Source organism: Lemur catta, chromosome 1, assembly GCF_020740605.2.
Source record: "Lemur catta isolate mLemCat1 chromosome 1, mLemCat1.pri, whole genome shotgun sequence".
Classification (NCBI taxonomy): domain Eukaryota; kingdom Metazoa; phylum Chordata; class Mammalia; order Primates; family Lemuridae; genus Lemur; species Lemur catta.
The window spans coordinates 129,200,111-129,213,077 of record NC_059128.1 but is presented as its reverse complement, the minus strand read 5'-3'; the positions used below and the strand labels follow the sequence as shown (position 1 = coordinate 129,213,077).

General features: G+C 41.1%; 1 protein-coding gene across 1 annotated transcript in view; it reads left to right on the top strand.

The window, feature by feature from the left end:
* Positions 1 to 12,967, top strand: part of RSU1 (Ras suppressor protein 1) — a 179,296-nt gene that overhangs the window by 89,644 nt on the left and 76,685 nt on the right. The gene's annotated exons all lie outside the window — the stretch shown is intronic.

The following is a 12,967-nucleotide window of genomic DNA, read 5'->3' as shown; positions in this document are numbered from 1 at the left end:
TTGGTGTAAGGACTTCTGGACCTCTTCACACCAGCACACACATAAATCAGGTGCTGCTTTTGTTGAAGCTAGTTGGCAAGGTAGTTTTGTTTTTTAATCTTTTTTATTTAAATTATACTCTTCCCCAGGCCAGATCAGAAGCGTAAAACAGTTTATTTTAGTAGGTATCATAAAGCAGCAATGCATTGCATGAATTAAAGGAGTGAAATGCCTATTTTGAAAACGTGTTACCAGAAAGGCCAAGCAGACGCATGCCAGAATGACAGCGTGGCCTTGCGTTCCCCGCAGAATAAATTTGAGAGCTGTCACAAGACGTCCCAGCTGACGTTGCATTGATGATGCACAGAAAGAGAATCGACTTCAGACCTAGATTCTCAGTCCGTTTAGGGCTTTGTAGACCGTCATCTGTAACACAGACAGAAGGGAACAGGCCACAGCATAGTATTCACTGCGGTAGGATGATGCTGTTTTAAATAAGATTATTGTACCTTTGTACCAGTTAGTCTGTGCCATGTATTTTGAATTTTTTTTTTTTTTTGACAATTCGCCCTTTCAATGTTCCTTAATCTTTTTAGTAATGAAAATAATCCATACTTGTAACAAGATGAAATTCTCAAAAGAGAAAATTCATATTTTACCCTTTGTTCTGCCAGTTGGTTCAAATCCCTGCCCCACCTTAATTTCTCTCCTTTGGGAAAACCAAAATTAACAACTTGATACTATCCTTCTCTTTTTCTCTTTCACGTAAATATTTATTCATACACATATATAGGATTTCTTTCTTCTGTATTTTTCCAAAATTTATTTGATAGCAAACTTAGTATATCCTTATTTTATTTTTAAATAGACTATAGACCTCTTTCCAGGTTAGCACCTACAAAGAAATCTATTTTGATAACTAAAGCATTTCATAGTATATAGCTGTAGCACATGAGTCTGCTTATTGCCTGCTAATAAACATTTTGGTTGTTTCCAGTGTTTAGTTATTGCAAACATTTGGTATTACAATATAAGTGTCATTTTATAGGCCTGTGATTATTTTCCACTCAGTAAAGTATGTTACTAAAGAAGTGAGAGAAAGTAGGAACTTTCCAAAGTCAGCCATTTATCTATAATCATACATTTCTATAATTAGTAGCCTAGCACATTGTAATAGGAATTATGGAGACTTATGTGTAGAATATCTCTTTATATATGGAGCAACCCTAAACATAGCTTTTATTTTGGAGTTATTTGTGGTTAGTTTCCTTGTAGGGATTCGCTGCAGAGCAGAGGGGATCTTTCAGCTGTCATAATGTCCCACTTCCATCTCTTCATGAGCAAATCCATTACTGGGGTTCAGGCAAATCTGGTATACTAATGATAGACTAACCCGATCAGCCATGGTTTTAGTTTTACCTTGTTAGACCACAGTCTTAGATATTTATGAGTGAGCCTGTCTCTTAGAGCACATTAATTTAAAAAACTCTGTGTGGTATTATTTTAAAATTAGGAAGGAAGGGAATGCCGCTTTGATGACGTGAAAAATTTGCCCAGGTCTCCTGGATTGCCTACTGCATGATAAATGACGCTCCTGGCCACATGTTTCAGGATTCTGAGCACTCAGGAAGAATTCTTACAATGTGATTATGGAAACAACCGATTTCCATAAGTGTAAATGAGCATGCTTATTAATGGGGCCGCAATTGCCTATTGCATTCAATCACATTTATAACTAGCACCGAGACTGACTGTTTTGCATGATGTAGTGTTTACACAATTACGGTTGCATGGCAGAATTTGCTGTACTAGAGGCTTTGCAAAGAAGCATATGTGGTCCTTTTGCAGGTAATAAAATGGAAAATCCAATTTGCAATTGCAGAATAAGCCTCTGAGTGATATATGATCTTCATAGCAGCGTCGGTCAGGGGGTCACCGCTAATCACGGTGCTGCCTGGCTTCCCTAGTGGCCTGAGCCTTTTGGCTGAGGAGTGAGCAGAGTGAATCTGTGTCTGGGAGCCAGCCAGCGTGTCCGTAGATGCACCACTTTCTAGCTTATTAGATGCTCTTTGTCACAGTGCTTAATCCTGCTGCCTGATCCTTGTTAGAACACCACCCGAGTACTGCTCAGCCTCCTAATAAAGGGGATAGGTGAGGGCTCCCAGCTCGGTGCACTGAAGCGTGCAGTGTCGGGGCGATCGCAGGCTGACTGACAGCGGGGTGAGATGCCGCCTGCATGTTATTACTTAAAAGGGAACCCACCTCCGACAGCTGACAGCCGCGCTCTGCTGTGGCAGTGCTAACTTGTTGCTAGGCCGAGATGAGACGGGTGTCATCTTTCCACGCAGCATAATGGCCAGCTTTGCTCTAATTACATTAACCCTCTTCTGAAATCGCTGCTTTCCCCCCACCAGCAGCAGAGTGTGACAAGAGGACCTAGGGACAGATAGCTTGCTGGGAGGATTACGGCTCTGCAGAAACAGGTATCGTGTTACCCACTGATGACATCAAGTTGAAAAACAAAACGAGCATGTCCTAGCCCGCCAAGCCCCGGTTATAATTCCGGAGAGACATCGCTCCGTTAGGCTCGCGCGGTTTCCATCTCTGTCATCTGCAATAGTTTCCTCCTTTTAAGGTTTGCCGTGGACATTAAACATGGTGTTCATGGCTCTTTGTTAAAAAGAAAGGACAGCATCAAACACGAAGCTATTTTCTTTCTCTCCCCCCCCTCAATAAACCTGAATCATTCTTTTCTGCTAGGTCCCCCTATTCCTGTAGCTCCGTGAAGCACCTGTGAATTTGATTTGGTAGCATTGTTTGATATTAAAATAAATGAGGGTGGGGGAGGGTAACACAGGCCCCACTCCCCCTACCCCCCCAACAAATGTGCAGATGGGTTGAAAGTAATGCAAATGGAGATTCTGTTTACCCGGACTTCCAGACATCAGTGTAAGACTCCTTTTCCCCAAAGGGAGTATGTCTAGCTCTCATGCACATCTCCTCTGTGCTCCAGTTAGCAGACGTCATTAGCAATCCTCGACGCCTCTTCTGTCTCCACTGACAGCACCTAAATAGAGACATCACTTGGGATTGACAGATCTCCAGGGGGCCAGAGGCTTCAGACAAAAGGGCCCAGAGAACACGGCTGACCTTTCTGGGCATTATTCCCCGAGGTCTGTCTTCTGCGAGTGGCAATCAGGGAAGAGCATAAGAACTTTAGTATGTTGTTTTCAGAGGATTACCACTAAAAAGACTGCAAGCCCAGTAAGAGGCTGTTACAAAGTTAAAAAGAGGCTCTGTCTATTCCAAAGTGGATTTGCAGGTTGTCAGTAGTTAGCAGGTTCTTCCTGCCCCCAGTAATAAGCACTTGTATCTTATGTTGAAGGATGGCGCATTAAAACCAGCTTTGCTCATAACATACCTGTGCTTTGGGATTATTGGTTCAAGCCTGGGAACTTGGCGGAAGGGAGTTTGTGATGCAGACAGGAGAAAGAAGAGAGTCTTCTCCTGTCACTGTCCTGTGTGACTCACACCGGGGCAAATTTGGAATAGCTGCGGCTTGTCTGTGGCATCTTTCCCTGGTCCACGCTGCTCTCCCGCTGACTGAGGGCCCTGAAGATACAGCATAGTGGGAAATGCTCTGTGCTCCAAACATAGCTACCTTCCCTCCTCTTCCCACTCTGCTCCCTAAAGTGAAAAATAAGTCATATTCCTGTGAGCCTCATCTTAACCAGATGTTAAGAGGAGAGCAGTCCAGTTGAGTTAATTCATGGTAACGTGTCTTGGTGCTTCTTCAACAGAATAAATTTCTACCAGCTAGAAATTTAGACTGTATTTCTCAGTAGGATGACCAGTTTGGGGGGACAAGGAGGAACAATATTTAGGGCAGAGTAGCCACTCGCAGGGAGATCCCGTTTGCTTAGGAATTAGGTCGTTCTCTAAGTCCATAGATAGGCAATGTGTGCTTTCTGTGGCTTCTTGTTTCTTCTCATCTACTTTGGAATACATGTATTTTTGCAAAGGTCTCCATGTTTTTATTTCAGTTGATTTCATGCTGATGCCAGTGGGCAGGGCTTAGAGACTGGAAGATGATAGTATGTACTCACAGGTTGTTTCTTGAATGTGTTAAGCAAGGCTGTTCACCTCCAGCACCTCCATCCCCAACATACAGGTGAATTGCTGTGTATCATGGTTACTGTTGCCTGGTATGTGACCCCTTCCCCTCAGTGGTCATGCTTCTTGAGAACAGTGGGCATCGTGCCATGGTGCATGTAAAATACGACATGTCAGAAATACACACTTATTTTTAAATGGATGACTTCTTTCCAGAAATGTGTATTGTATTCATTTTTAGGAAACAGGGACATTGAAGAAAAAGAAATAACAAGGGCATGATATGGAAGAGAGGACATATTGAGTACAGCAAACAAGATACTAAGAGGAAATAAGAATTATAGAGAAATGTAAACAAGAGGTCAGTTTCATTCTTGGGAAACTGAAAACTACCTCCCCAAATAAAGGTAAAAACAAAAAAAGATCAATGGCAGCCCCTTGCCAACAAGATCAAATCCAGGTGAGATACTCAGCTAAGCAGGATATGCACAACCCTTGGGTTTTCGTGTGCCCCAGGCCACTTTCTGACTCATGGTTGAGAGAATCAAGCTTATTAATTTCCCAAGTGACTGAATATCTGACTAATAATGTTTAACCATTAAGATGAGGAAATTGACAATATTGATAATCTTGGAGAGAAATGGATCCGCTTATTTTTGTTCCTAACACCAACAAATTCTTAGTAGCTTTGGTAAGATCATGATGAATTACTCCCTTCTAATATTAGTATTTAATAATATTTGTTTTCTTTAAAAACATTTTGTGAAATTGTAATTGTTTTTCTTCGTTTCATTTTTCGGAATAGTTATGAGTCCATATAACAAAAGGAGGAAAGATTCAAAGTACCTGTTCTTTTGTTTTAAGAAGCAATACTACATCATCTTCTTTGTAACAATTTTCTTGTATCCATTCATTTTCAAAGCTCAGATCATCTAAGAAATGATTTGCTTTGTGGTGTACTTTCATCCCCGAATATGTTTTCATTATTCTGAATTATCAGCTACGACTAAATAGGCAATAGAGCCTCCGAACAGGACAGACATATTACTTTATTTTGGTTGTTTCTCGGGAAGAATAATTGGTGGGTGTCTAGGTTTGAATAGCCCCGGGCTGTGGACCGGAAATCTGAGAAGGGACTTCCTCCATAGGACTTGCAGGGAAAGGCCTTCACATACCTCACTGCTGCTTAAATTCTCTTTCCCTGTCTCTCGCTTTCATAGGGGAGCACATTCTAGAAAGTTCTTTCACACATTGCCTTTTCCATTTCTGAATATATAAAAAGAAAAAAAGTAGATTCAACTGATCAGTAGCAGATGATACCTAGATGAGAGGGTGCCTGCTGCCTTCAGCAACTCATCCTGATTGATCTACATTGAGATGCAACCTGGTAGCTTCACCAGATGCTGCAGAAACAGCTGAGATTTGGGGACAGGTTCAGATCCCCACACTGACGTTTTCTGATCTTGGACATGTTAGTTAATTTCCCTGAGTTACCATTTCTTCACCTATAAAATGATGTTAATAACTGACCTCAGAGATTGCTGGAGAATTAAATGAGGAAATGATTTTTTGTTTTATTTTCAAATATTAAATTTTGCTACGTGAGTACCTGACATAATGCTTAAGTCAGGTCTCTTGGTGTGCCCGTCATCAGAATAGTGTTCCTTGTATCCCATAGGTAAGCTTTTATCTATCAACCCCTCTCCTCACCTTCCCCACTTCTTGGTTTTTCATGTCCTTTATATCACCTTTTGCCCATGTGTACCCATCATTTTGCTCCCACCTACTAGTGAGAACATATGGTGTTTGGTTTTCCATTCTTGAGATAACTTCACTTAGGACAAGTTGGTGTAAGAGACATGATTTCATTCCTTTTTATGGCTGAGTAGTAGTGCTTCACGGTTTGTGTGGATGTGTATACGAGGGCTGTCCAGAAAGTATCCAGCCATGTACTACGTTCTTGTTATATTAACAATGGCTGGATACTTTCTGGACAGTGTGTACCCACACACCTCACATTTTCTTGATCTACTCATGAACTGATAGACGCTTAAGTTGATTACATATCTCTGCAATTGTGAATTGTGCTGTGATAAACATTCGAATGCAGGCGTCTTTTCTATAAAATGACTGCTTTTCCTTTGGGTAGATACCCAGCAATGGGATTGCTGGATCAAATGGTAGGTCTACATTTATTTCTTTGTGAAACCTCCATACTGTTTTCCATAGAGGTTGCACTAATTTGCAGTTCCACCAACAGTGTATAAGCGTTCCTTTCTCTCTGCATCCACATAGGCATCTATTGTTTTTGGACTTTTTAATAGTGGCCAGTCTGATAGGGATAAGGTGGTATCTCATTATAGTTTTAATTTGTATTTCCCTGGTGATTAATGATATTGAGCATTTTTTCCTATATGTTTGTTAGCCATTTGTCTCCTTTCAAAAAACTTTCATTCATGTCTTTTGTCTACTTTTTGATGGGCTTGTTTTTTTCTTGCTGACTTGTTTGATTTCTTTGTAGATTCTGGATACAAGTCCTGTGTTGGACGTATAGTATAGTTGTGAATATTTTTTCCCATTCTGTAAGTTGTCTATGTACTCTATTGCTTATTTCCTTTGCAGTGCAGAAGCTTTTTAATTTAATTAAGTCCCATTTACATATTTTTGTTGTTACTGTATTTGCATTTGGAGTCTTAGCCATAAATTCTTTGCCTAGGCCAATGTCTAGAAGACTTTTTTCTTACATTTTATTCTAGAATAGTCATGGTTTCATGCCTTAGATTTAACTTTTTTATCCACCTTGAATTAATTTTTATAAATCACAAGATACAGGGATCCTGTTTCGTTCTTCTGGATGTGGCTATCCAGTCTTCCCCAGTGCCATTTATTGAATAGGACTTCCTTTCCCTAGTGTATGTTGTTGACTGCTTTGTCAAAGATCAGTTGCTCATAGGTAGATGCTTTTATATCTGGGTTCTCTATTCTGTTCCATTGGTCTGTGTCTGTACCTTTATAGCTGGACCATGCCATTTTGGTTAGATAGCCTCGTACTGTAAATTTGAAGTCAGGTAAGATGATGCTCTCCAGATTTGTTCTTTTTGCTAAAGATTGTTTTGGCTATTCTGGCTCTTTTTTGGTTCCAAATGAAGCTTAGGATTATTTTTTCCAGATCTGTGAAATATGATGCTGGTAGTTTGATGGGGTTTGTGTTGAATCTGTAAATCATTTTGGGCGGTATGGACATTTTAACAATTTTGATTATACCAATCCCTGAGCAGGGGATGTTTTTCCATTTGTTTGTGTCGTCTGCAATATCTTTCCTAAGTATTTTATAGTTCTCTTTGTAGAGATCTTTTATCTCCTTGATTAAATATATTTCTAGGTCTTTTATTTTTTTCAAAGCTATTTTAAATGGTATTGAGTCCTTGATTTGCCTCTCCACTTGACTGTTGTTGGTATATAGAAATACTACTGATTTGTGTACATTGATTTTTTAACCTGAGACTTTGCTGAATTTATTTATCAATTCCAGGAGTCTTTTGGTGGAGTCTTTGGGGTTTTCTAGATACAAAATCATATCATTAGCAAACAGGGATAATTTGACGACCTCTTTCCCAATTTGGATGCCCTTTATTATTTTTCTCTTGCTTGATTGCCCTGGATATGACTTCCAATACCATGTCAAATAGAAGTGGGGACAGTGGGCACCCTTGTCTTGTTCTAGTTCTTAGAGGGAATGCTTTCAACTTTTCCCCATTGAGTATGATGTTGGCTGTGGCTTTATTATATATGGCTTCTATAATTGTAAGATATGTTCCTTCTATGCCTAGTTTGTTGACGGTTTTTATCATGAAAGGACGCTGGATTTTATCGAATGCTTTTTCTGCATCTATTAAGATGATTATATGGCCTTTGTTTTTGCTTCTGTTTATGTGGTGCATCATGTTTTTTGATTTGTAAATGTTAAACCATCCTTGTATCCCTGCAACGAAACCCACGTGATCATAGTGAATTATGTTTTTGATGTGCTGCTGAATTCAGTTTGCTGGTATTTTGTTGAGAAATTTTGCATCTATGTTCAAAAGAGATATTGGTCTTTAGTTGCCTTTTTGGTGGTTGTATCCTTTCCTAGCTTTGGTATCAAGGTGATACTGGCTTCAAAGAATGAAATAGGGAGTTCCCTCCTTCTAGATGTTATGGAGTAGTTTGTGTAGGATAGGTACCAGTTCTTCTTTGTAGGTCTGGTAGAACTTGGCTATGAATCCATGTGATCTTGGGCTTTTTTCTGTCAGGAGGGTTTTTTTATTACGGCTTCAATCTCACTGCTCGTTATTGGTCTGTTCAGGATTTCTATTAATATTTTGTCCTGATTCACGCTTGGGAAGTTGTTCATTTCCAGGAATTTATCCATTTCCTCTAGGCTTTATATTGCTTGAGTAGAGGTTTTTGTAATATTGGTGGATGACATTTTATATTTCTGTGGCATCAGTTGTGATGTCTCCTTTTTCATTTCTGATTGAACTTATCTGAGTCCTTTCTCTTCTATTTCTGGATAAACTGGCTGGTGGTCTGTCATTTTGTGTATCTGTTCAAAGAACCTTTTGTTTCATTGATCCTTTGTATCGTGATTTTAGTTTTTATTTCATTTAGTTCTGCTCTGAGCTTTGTTATTTCTTTTCTTCTGCTGACTTTGGGGATTTGGTTTGTTCTTTATTTCCCTGAGATGTGACATTAGCTTATTAATTTGTCATCTGTCCTTTTGATGTAGACATTAAAGGCTATGAAGTTTCCTCTTAGGACTTTTTCTGTATGCCATAGATTTTAAACGCTTGTGTCCACTTTGTTATTCAGTTCAAGGAATCTTGATTTCCATCTTAATTTCTCACTTACCCAAGGATCATTCAGCAGCAGTTTTTTAATTTCCATGACTTTGCGTAGATTTGAGTGTTTCTCTTCAAATTGATTTCTTGTATTATTCTTCTGTGGGCTGAGAAAATACATGGTATGATTTTGATTTTTTGAATTTACTGAGACTTGTTTTGTGGCCTAAGATATGGTCAGTCTTGGAAACTGTTCCATGTGCTGATGAGAAGAATATGTATTCAGTAGTTTTGGGGAAGAATGTTCTATAGATGTCGGTTAGGTACATTTGTTCTAGAGTCCTGTAAGTACAGTGTTTCTTTATTCATTTTCTGCTTTGATGTTCTATCCAGTTCTGTCCGTGGAGTATTGAAGTCCCTAGGAATTGAGATGCTACTGTTTCATATCTTTGCTTAGATCTAGAAGAATTTACTTTATGAAACTGGGATCTCCATATATATGTTAGGTCATGTACATATTTAGGATTGTTATGTCTTCTTGTTGAATTGCTCCCTTTACCATTATATAATGACCATCTTTGTCTTTTTTTTTTTTTACTATTATTGATTTTAAATCTATTTTATTTGATATGAGAATGACTACATCTGCTTGCTTTTGGTTTCCATTTTCTTGGAATATTTTTTCCATCCCCTTACCTTGAGTCTGTGTGGGAGTTCTTGTGGTTCAGATGTGTGTCCTGGAGATAGCAAATACTTGGGTTGTGTTTTTCCTTCCATTCAGCCAGTCTGTGTCTTTTAATTGGGGCATTCAGACTGTTCATGTTGATATGTGGGCTGCTGTTCCGTCCATCATGTTGGATGATACCTTATTGTTTTGTTTTCCCTCTTGTGCTGTTGTTTTATAAAAGCTGTGAGCTATAACTTTTGGGTGTTTTTACACTGATGGGTATCTATCGTGGTTGCATGTATAATGCACTTCCCAGAATTTCCTGTATTGCATGTCTAGTATTGACAAATTCCCTTAGTGTTTGCTGGTCTGAGAAAGTCTTTATTTCGCCATCATATATGAAACTTAGTTATACAGGATACAAAATTCTTGGCTGGCAGTTTTTTGTTTAGTAAAATTAAAAATGGGGCCCTGAACGCTTCAGGCTCATAAGGTCTCTGCTGAGAAGTCTCCTGTTAGCCTGATGGGTTTTCCATTATAGTTTAGTTGTTGCTTTCATATTGGAGCTTGGAGAATTTTCTTCATTTTGACTTTGGCCAGGGTGATGACTGGGTATTTTAGGGATGTCCTATTTGCTGTGAATCTTCCCAGTGTTCAGTGACCATCTTATATCTGGATATTGAATTCCTGGCATTACCAGGGAAGTTCTCCTCAGTAATTCCCTCAATTAAGTTTTCCATGCTTTTTGCTTTTTCTTCTCCCTTCAAGATACCTAGAATTCATATATTGGCTCACTTCACATAGTCCCATGCTTCTCTGAGTGATTATTCATTCTTTATTCTTTTTCCTGCACCTTTGACTGACTACATTAGTTCAAAAGTCTTTTCTTAAAGCTCTGAGATTCTTTCTTCTGTTAGGTCTTGCCTGTTGAAGCTTTTTACTGTATTTTGTAGTTCCCTAAATGACTCTTTCATTTCTTTATGTTCTGCTGTATCCTTTCTTATGTTGTCTGTCTCTTTAGTGAGATTTTCATATTTTCATTCACATCCTGAAATATTTTTTTGTTTTTTAGTGTTGTTTTTCAACTTTCTCTTCAATTCCATTCATCTTTTTTACCGTCCATATTCTGAATTCCATTTCTGACATTTCAACAGTTTCCTTTTGATTGGGGTACATCGCTGTGGATCTGTTATGATTCTTAGGGGATGTCAAACTAACTCATTTTTTTCATGTTGTCAGAATTTTTTTGCTGTTTTTTTCTTATCTGAAATGTCTTCTCTCAGCTTAGGGCTGATAGGTTTGCAGCACTCCTGTTCTCCTTCGCTGGGAACTCTCCTACTTAGTGAGGAGGAGAAATCCCTAGATAGCACTTTTGTGTCACTCTGGAGGACTGACCCCTCGGGAGAGGGGCGGATGCACTGAGACCCTGTAACACAGGTGTTCCCCTGCATCCTCCCAATCCCCTGTGATTTTCACAGTCCAAGCCAATGCTGGGGGATATTCATTCGAATCGGTGGGTTGGTCCCTAGGCCGTTGTTGAAAGCTCAGGCAAGTCCCTCTTCACAGAGGCTGTTGGCTTTAGCTTATTCAGTGTCTGTGCAGTTTGTAAGACCCTGGCACATGTCTGGGCATGTCACGGGACTGCAGTCAGCAGCAGGGCAGGTTGTGGGACCTTGGCAGGTGCCTAGGTGTGTCATGGGACCTTGGCCAATGACCAGGTAGGTTGCAGGACCTGGGCCATTGCTGAGGAATCTTCATGTGGAGAGGTGGGTTGGTCCCTAGGCCACTGTTGGAATCTTGGGCGGGGGTCTGGGTGAGTCCCTCTCCACTGAGGTGGGCATCATAGGAGATTGCTCTGCCTGGGTCTCTCCACGGTGGTAGCAGTGGCTGTTCCGTGAGGCTATCTAGGTGGTGGCCACCGCTGTTAGGGCTGCAGGTGTTCACTCCATCCAGGTCTTGGTGTAATGGTGGTTCTGGGGGCGGGGGGAGGCTCATCGCTAGCAGGTCTGTGGTGAAGAGCTGGACTGCAGGATTAGGGTCACTTAGTGCCTCAGGGGCGTGGCCCACCAGCTGGTGTGTGGGGCCGGAGGGTTGTTCTGCTGATCGGCACTCGGGGTCACAGGGGCATGGCCTGCTGGCTGGGGTGCAACACCAGGAACAATGTCCTACCACACAGCGTTTGGGTCTGCAGGTTCATGGAGACCTCCTCACAGGGCCCAGGTTCATAGGAGTGTGGCCCTCCACACAGTAGCACACAGTGGCGGGGGGCTTGTTCCGCTGGTTGGCATGCAGGGCCATGGGGGTTGGGGACTCTTGGTTTCTAGTCACGGGCCTGCGAGTGCTGCAGCGGAGCCAATCACTGTGTAGAGTGGAAGCTGTGAACCTGCGGGCTCAGAGTGGCGTCAGCTGCAGCAACCCGAGAACCAAGGCGGGCGAGTCCCTGCTGAGGCTGCTCTCCCTGTCAATTTCATTGTACAGTCTCCAAGAAGTCCCCAGATCAGCACAGAGGCCTGCAGTGGTGGTGGGGGCCCCTCCACAGCTCCACTCACAGTGTCTGCGGGGGGAGCATGTTGCCCTGGGGCTTTATCCCTTCCCCACGTGTAGGTGTCTCCCCCAGGTACCTTCTGATGCTGACGAGTGGAACTCCCTGTCCCCGTCTCCTTCACTCTGAGTGTCTCCTATTGGTTCTCTGATGATCCACCACACCCTCTCTAAGAGGGTCCGTCTATCTATAGGTGGGCATCTACTTGCAGTTCTCCATCCTCTCCCTAGAGAGTGGCATGGGTGGGAGGCTTCTAGCCTGCCATCTTGCCCCTCTCCCAGGAAATGATTTTAAGTTAGTTTATAAACTAATTAGAGCTAAAGAAATGTTAGTCCCCATCATTACTATGTTAATGAGATGCATTTAGTGCTGATTCTGAGATGTGCTTATGCTGCTCGAGTAGTACAATAATAATTTTACTTGGGTAATATTCTTGTCTTTCATATTCTGCTCTGGTTGATGAAAAAGTTCTGTTGATGAGACTGGGCTTAGATCAAATAGGACAAGCAGTGGAGCACATTGACATTGTCAGGATAGGATTTCAGGGAGGTTTCATGTTATTACTTACCTTAATCTCTTCGAACAAGTCATTTTTAGCCTCTGTAGCAAATACCTATAAAAATCCTACCAGGTTTGCTTCCTTTCATCCACTTTCTCTCTCCATTCTTCCTTCTTTCTTCCTTCCTTTGTTCTTAATTTCCTGGGCCAGGGTACTGTTGCTAACATTGTTTGTGGACCAGTAATGACTTGGGGTAAGAAATTATTAAAAAAATCAGATGACCCAAAAGGTACTTAGGCTTGTGCTGTGGTTACTAAGCAGGACTTCTAGATCTAATCTGTGTTGAA